The 6,438-nt window shown below is 31.5% G+C and overlaps 1 long non-coding RNA gene across 1 annotated transcript; it reads left to right on the forward strand.

Annotated features, from left to right (window-relative positions):
• Positions 1–3,367: 3,367 nt before the first annotated feature.
• LOC111365803 lies at positions 3,368–4,383 on the forward strand. The gene is made up of 2 exons (XR_002697491.1): positions 3,368–3,646; positions 3,724–4,383. It is a non-coding gene; the product is annotated as an uncharacterized LOC111365803 (long non-coding RNA).
• Positions 4,384–6,438: the final 2,055 nt, after the last annotated feature.

A 6,438-nucleotide genomic window follows, 5' to 3' on the forward strand; every position in this document is an offset into this window, starting at 1 on the left:
CTACCAATTACGAATTCAGCCGTGCTGTATTAATACAAAGGAAAGTTACAAATATTTTCCTGACAAGTCACAGTGAGTGGGTGATATTTTTTGATATTTTTTATCAGGAATAAACTTCTTGTACAGACCCATTTGCACAGGGTCTATACAGGGCCTCTCACATGGGGGTGGACCTCACATGTAGACCCCCATGTGTGGGGTCCACTCCCATGTGAGAGCATCTGTAAAGACTTTGTGCAAATGAGTCTGTACGAATAACATTTCTCTTTTTATCATACATGGGGCCCACACATGTATCTGTCCTAGCATAATTATGTAAACTGAAATTCTGTACAAATGAAAATCTCTTTAGGAATTATAGGTTTTCAATAGTTAAAACACGATAAATTTGTAAGAGTGTATAGTATTTATATCTGCTGTATTGAATTGAATTGCAACGACCACATACTTATACCTTATTTTGAAGATTTTTTGGGAGAATAGGAGACGTGTAGTGATGAAGTTCAGATTGAAAGTGTAAAGAATATAAGGTAGTGGTTGGTTTGCATTTTTATTTTTCATTTTCAAAACGATTTTTAGTTTTCCTCGAAAACGGGCCGTTTTCCGCATTTTGAACGTTTTCGACATTTATAACTGAAAACGTTGAAAATAATAAAAAGTTGTTTTACGTTTTCAGTTATAAATTTTAACTCGTTTTCGAAAATACGTTTTCGAAAACGACGGACCAAACGCATTTTTCGCGTTTTCGAAAACGAAAAACGAAAAATAGGCCGAAAACGGCAAACCAACCACGACCTAAGTTATTGTGTTTCCGCTATTGAAAGTTTATAGAAAACGATCGAGGTAGTTTAAACTTTTATATTCATAGTTTCATTGTCGTCTTATTATATGTAAATTATATGTAAAGTGTATATGTCAAGTCTTTGACTTTAAAAGAAATAAAAATAAAAATCATGATATGTTAAAGATATGCTAAGATACAACAATAGATTGAGCTAAAGAGTCCCTTCGCGTCTCTGTCCGTTCCTCGCAAGTTGTAACATCCATTTCGCAATTTTTTATAAATAATGACTAAATTAGAGCTTGGCTGGTCTAGCTTTTAAGCCAATTAAATTAAAATTTTGATCGTTATTTCACTATTTTAACCATCATTTTTGAATTCTTATTTTACAGATAAAATCCAATTTATCTCTAACGATCAAAAAATTAAGAATAATACTATTTGCAGTCGTTCACTGTGGCAGTTGCCCTACGTGGCATACACATGACAGGTGGTTATTTGATTCATTAATAAATAAAAAACTACCATATTAATGCATCAAATAATCACCTATCATATGTATATCACGTAGAGCGACTACTGCAGTAAGCGACTACGAATAGTATTACTCAAAAATTAATTATGAAAATCCTTATCAAATAAGCACTTAGTTTTCTATTTAATAGTTTTTTATATAATAACGAATCACATAAATATAACAGCTGTTTCAAGTACAGATTTTCCTCGAATTTGACAATTAACATTATACGAAAATAGAAAAGTAAAAAAATTGAATTGTTAATAAACATTTAATGGAATGATCTGATAAAAGCTGTTTATCCGGACTTCTATTTTAATAAATATTTATATTTCTTATAGAAGAGCTTTAACCAGAAAGTTATCTTAAAACATTTTTAGAAAGATTCTTTAAGTATAAAATATTATTTATTTAAAACAAAAAAACTAATGCTAAAAAATAAGTTTCAATAGATTCTCTATTTTAACGTTTTAAAATAGAAAATAAAATTGACTTTCCAAATTTAGAGAATCAAACTCATTCTCTCTATATTTAACGTACAATAATTGTATTTAATAAGTCATACATTTCAATACTCTACTTCTTAAACTATTCAAATGATATTTAAAAGAGGGCAGAGCACGATATACGGCTTATGATCACAATAAATGCCTATGAAAATCGGATAAGACGGTTCACATCTCCAAATTTGACAATTTTGCGATGTGAGACTTGATGAAAAAAAATTAAATTATTTTCTCATACATTGATGAGAAAATAAAAAAATAGATAAATAAATAAAATTAAAGCCCCGTGACTTTGACGATTCTATAAATGTTGTATCTGTCAAAAATACGTCTCGAGTAAGATTGTTCCTTCAGTTGAATGAGCCGAAATTGTGGAATATAAGAATATATAGGGGAAAAAATGCATGTCTAGTATGAAAATACTTAGCATTAAGATTATGGCAATTAATGTAAAAAGACATATATGACCCTGCTACCCTTAAATTGCGACTTCCTACTCGAACAGACTTATTAATCATTTCTGAAATTCAACTAACATATTAAATTACAATAAATGATATATTAAATTGCCTTGGGCCGATTCAAAACTAATTCTACTTGGCGGTGATAAATATTTTCATAAATTCATCCAACAAAGTATCTATAAAGGTTTATCTTATCATAACAACAATTTATAATATCTAATAAATTCATCCAACAAAGTATTAATAAGTGTTTATCTTATCATAACCAACATTTTATAATACCTAATAAATCTATAATGTCCAAAGGATGAATTCGCCATAGTTGATTCTGAAATATTATATAAAATGAAGAACCATGCTACTTGTACAATTTTTATGACAAATGTTGAGATGACATGCATCTCAATCCTTGATTTGAATAACATTTATTTAAATCAAGAGTTGAGGTGCACGACACCTCAGCATTTGTCAAAAACATGTTGCCGTGGTCCTCCTAAATTCATGACAAATTTGTTCTAAAAATAGTTTATCCTATAATATGAATAAGCCATCTATTATTGGGGATATCAATTTAAGTGACACGTTGATCATCTATATCGTTATTCAATACATTAAAAAATAGATCACAACTTCGTTGGACAATTAATCAAAGGATCATTATCACCAAAATAATCATCATTGGTGATAAATACCATCACTCGTGATTAGATATCACTTAATAAATTTAAGTGTATTTTCGATCCTGAACAAATCTAGTATAGCTCATATTTCGTCACATTCAACCTAACGGCTAATTCGATGAATTACAACTCAAAATAAAAACGTTTATATTGTTAGTAGAATATCTTTTTAAAAGATTTTTCTTATTCAAAATTGAAATGGAAAAACAACAATAATATTTTTAAAGTACATACCCATTTCACATATACAAGAATCTAAGATATCTATTCAGAATTAATATTTGTGTAGTTGGATTTTGTTAGAAATTTATTTGAGCTTTAAAAGCGCGCACACATACACCGACTCTCTTACCAATAAATCATAAATTTGATTTCAATATTTACCACAAACTTTCCTCTTTCTGCAAATATTTAGTTTTTCAAACAATTAATTCTTCTTCTGACCCTTAATTTACACAGTTTCTCTCCTTCTACCATTCCTCGTTCAATTCAATCTCTCTCTTTATTTCTTCTACCTCTCACCATAATTTAATTAAACCCCATCTCGATCCAATTATATATAATGGCCTTAGACTTTCAAAACCAACCACCACATACCATTTTACATATCCATGTTACTGGTGTTGCTACTGCTCAATATGATGCCCATCACCGCCGCATAGCTGCCGCGCGCCACCTCTCTTTTCCACCCTCTTAAGGTATGTATATAAATAAACTTGTATACTTGAATGTTCAATCAAATTTATAGCCTTTATAATTTGTTTTCGTTATGCAGTATTTCAAGAGAATATCAAAGGAATTCTTGGAAAAGGAGAATCATGAGCAGGAGAAACGTACCAACGCTGGATCTCAAGTTGAATTTGTCACCGCCACCAAGAAGAAACCCACATGCCTTGTCCCCCAGTCGATCGTCGACGGTGTCTCCTACATCGCCGCCGACTTCTTGTGTGTCATCGGAAGTGAACCAGGACGAGTCCCAGCGGTACTCCACCAGCCCGGAGGCCACATCCATGATGCTTGTGGGTTGCCCTCGGTGTCTCATGTACGTCATGCTTGCAGAAGAAGACCCCAGATGCCCCAAATGCAAAAGCTCTGTTTTGCTTGATGTCATCCATGATAAGAACATCACCACCAAGAAAACAAAGAAGGGCTAAACATTTATACATATTTCTCTGTCTATTATCTACATCTATTATCTTCCCGAGTAGCACTATTTGAGCTCCATTTCTAACTCAATAGATTCAAGAAAGAGTGGAGCCTGAATAGTGCTGCTTGCTTATTATTTATCGCATTAGTAAGTGAATCAGTTCTGGTATGGAGCTGGTTCCTGCCTACATGTTTTCAGTTTTTAGAATTTCACTGCTGTTTACTTCCAATCACAGCATCAGTAACTCTTGGAATTGGATATCATATTTAAAAGTTACTATTCAAAAAATTGAGTTTCAAGAAGTAATTTTGCCTCCAATTTACAGGCCATAATCACTTGTGACTAAAAGGATGCGATGAAAGCTTATTCCGGTGAGAAAAAAAAAAAAAAGAAAAAAAGAGCAAAGATAGCGGACACAATGCTTATCGTTCTAAACATGTCCAATGAATGCTCCTACATGTCGCATACGTGCAACTTTTATGTCCAAAACATGTAAAAAATGATGTCAATTGTTTGGTATATAATACTGAGCAAGAACAACAATATATAAGACAATTCAAAAAATTTTGTCGTTCAATAATATTCAGTTCAACGTACGAAAACATCATTAGATGATTCTTGTAGTTAGGCATCAATATCCTTTTTCTTCACATGGAAACCCATCTTATTTTAGTGGCATCATTAAGAATTAATGCCTATTCAAGTAGTTCAATGTCAATATTATAATTAATTAACCATGAAAGGAGGCTAGCTTCTCAACTTACATGCATGTGATGATATTATTAGGTCATTACTCGTATGCGGTAGTCATGAAGGGGATGAACATTCAAAAAAGGATGAATATAATATTAGATCGAAGATCATTAAAACCAAATAAATGCTGAAGTTATTGAGACAGTTGAGAACAATTAGGGCTACAACGTCTTGTGCCCAATACAAATTTTAATTCATAGCCCTTTTTCTTCATTTATAGCGTATTGAGGAAATTACACCCCGTACTAGTATTTGATAAAATTTCAAGAATGACTTTGTCATTAGTTTTACTAAGGTATACTGTTAAAAATATTGTAAAATAAAAAAAAATGTAAATCACCTCACTCATATTGAATAATCAATTGTGAGTTGTGCCACCAAACATGCCATTTACCAAAATTTTATAAATAATAATAGACGGCACATGAACATATGTTTCTACAAATTATATGTATCTGGATGGATTATTGAATAGTGAATTAGAAAATTATTGAGTCCTAAAAAAAAAAAAAAAGGTGTTTCTACTACAAGGAAACATTCATAAGGGATGGATTCAGAAAAAAGAGATTGACACCAAAAAAAAAAAAAAAAAGAAGTTGGCCAATAAAATTTTTCTTAAATTCTAAAATGGTTTAGAAACAACAATAAATGACCAACTTAATACTAGAGTAATTAAATTTAATTTCAGTTATAAAGAATATATGGAGTCTAAATTGGGTATATATTATTTTCCAAAATATTAACCATACCACAAAGTAATACTTGGATTATAAAAATAACATAGTAACTCTTGAATATTTATTTCGTAATGTAGTCACAAAAATTTCCGTAGCATATTTGATACTTTGGATCAAACTGCATAAAATAATATAAAAAAAATTAAAATATCATTCGTATATGGTATAACAAATATGAGTTAATCTACATGTGCAGAAATTTAAGTGTACAAATGTTGTACAGAATACACACATTAAGGGGGGTGGGTGGGTTTTTTGGCAATAAAATGTTCATGTGGGATCCACCGTTTGTGAGACTCTGTACACATTCTGTAAACTTAAAATTATGTACACTTAGAATTTTTGAACAAATATTCTCTTAGTCTTCGATAACTTGAGCATTAATAGTCAGTGCAATATTGGCAAAAACAAAAGACCAAGACTAACACAAATTGGACTTTTGACCGCACCAAAAAAGACCAAGTGGATTGACCCGTGAACTTAGAGAATCAAGCCTAACCCGGTCCATGCGTATATTTGGTCTTTTTAAGATGATCGAACATCATTTTCTTGCGTTGTTCAGACAATAAACTAAGTCGGTTTTGTCGCTGCACTCACAAACGAAGAACTGCTGAAAACGTTACACAATGATGACATGGACGTACTACAGTACATTCACATCTAGTTGTAGGCTACAAAAAATGTGGTAACAATTCGTACACATACTAAATATTTATAGAATGAAAAAGTGGGAAACGCTAGAAGAAGGAAGTCAGGATGGAGCCATAATGTATTTAATTAGGTCTTATAAATGCTATATCATATTGGTGAAAGGAATTCTACATCCGAGGATAGATACTGGGATGAAGTGGTG

The sequence above is a fragment of the Olea europaea genome, chromosome 17 (assembly GCF_002742605.1).
Source record: "Olea europaea var. sylvestris chromosome 17, O_europaea_v1, whole genome shotgun sequence".
Taxonomy (NCBI): domain Eukaryota; kingdom Viridiplantae; phylum Streptophyta; class Magnoliopsida; order Lamiales; family Oleaceae; genus Olea; species Olea europaea.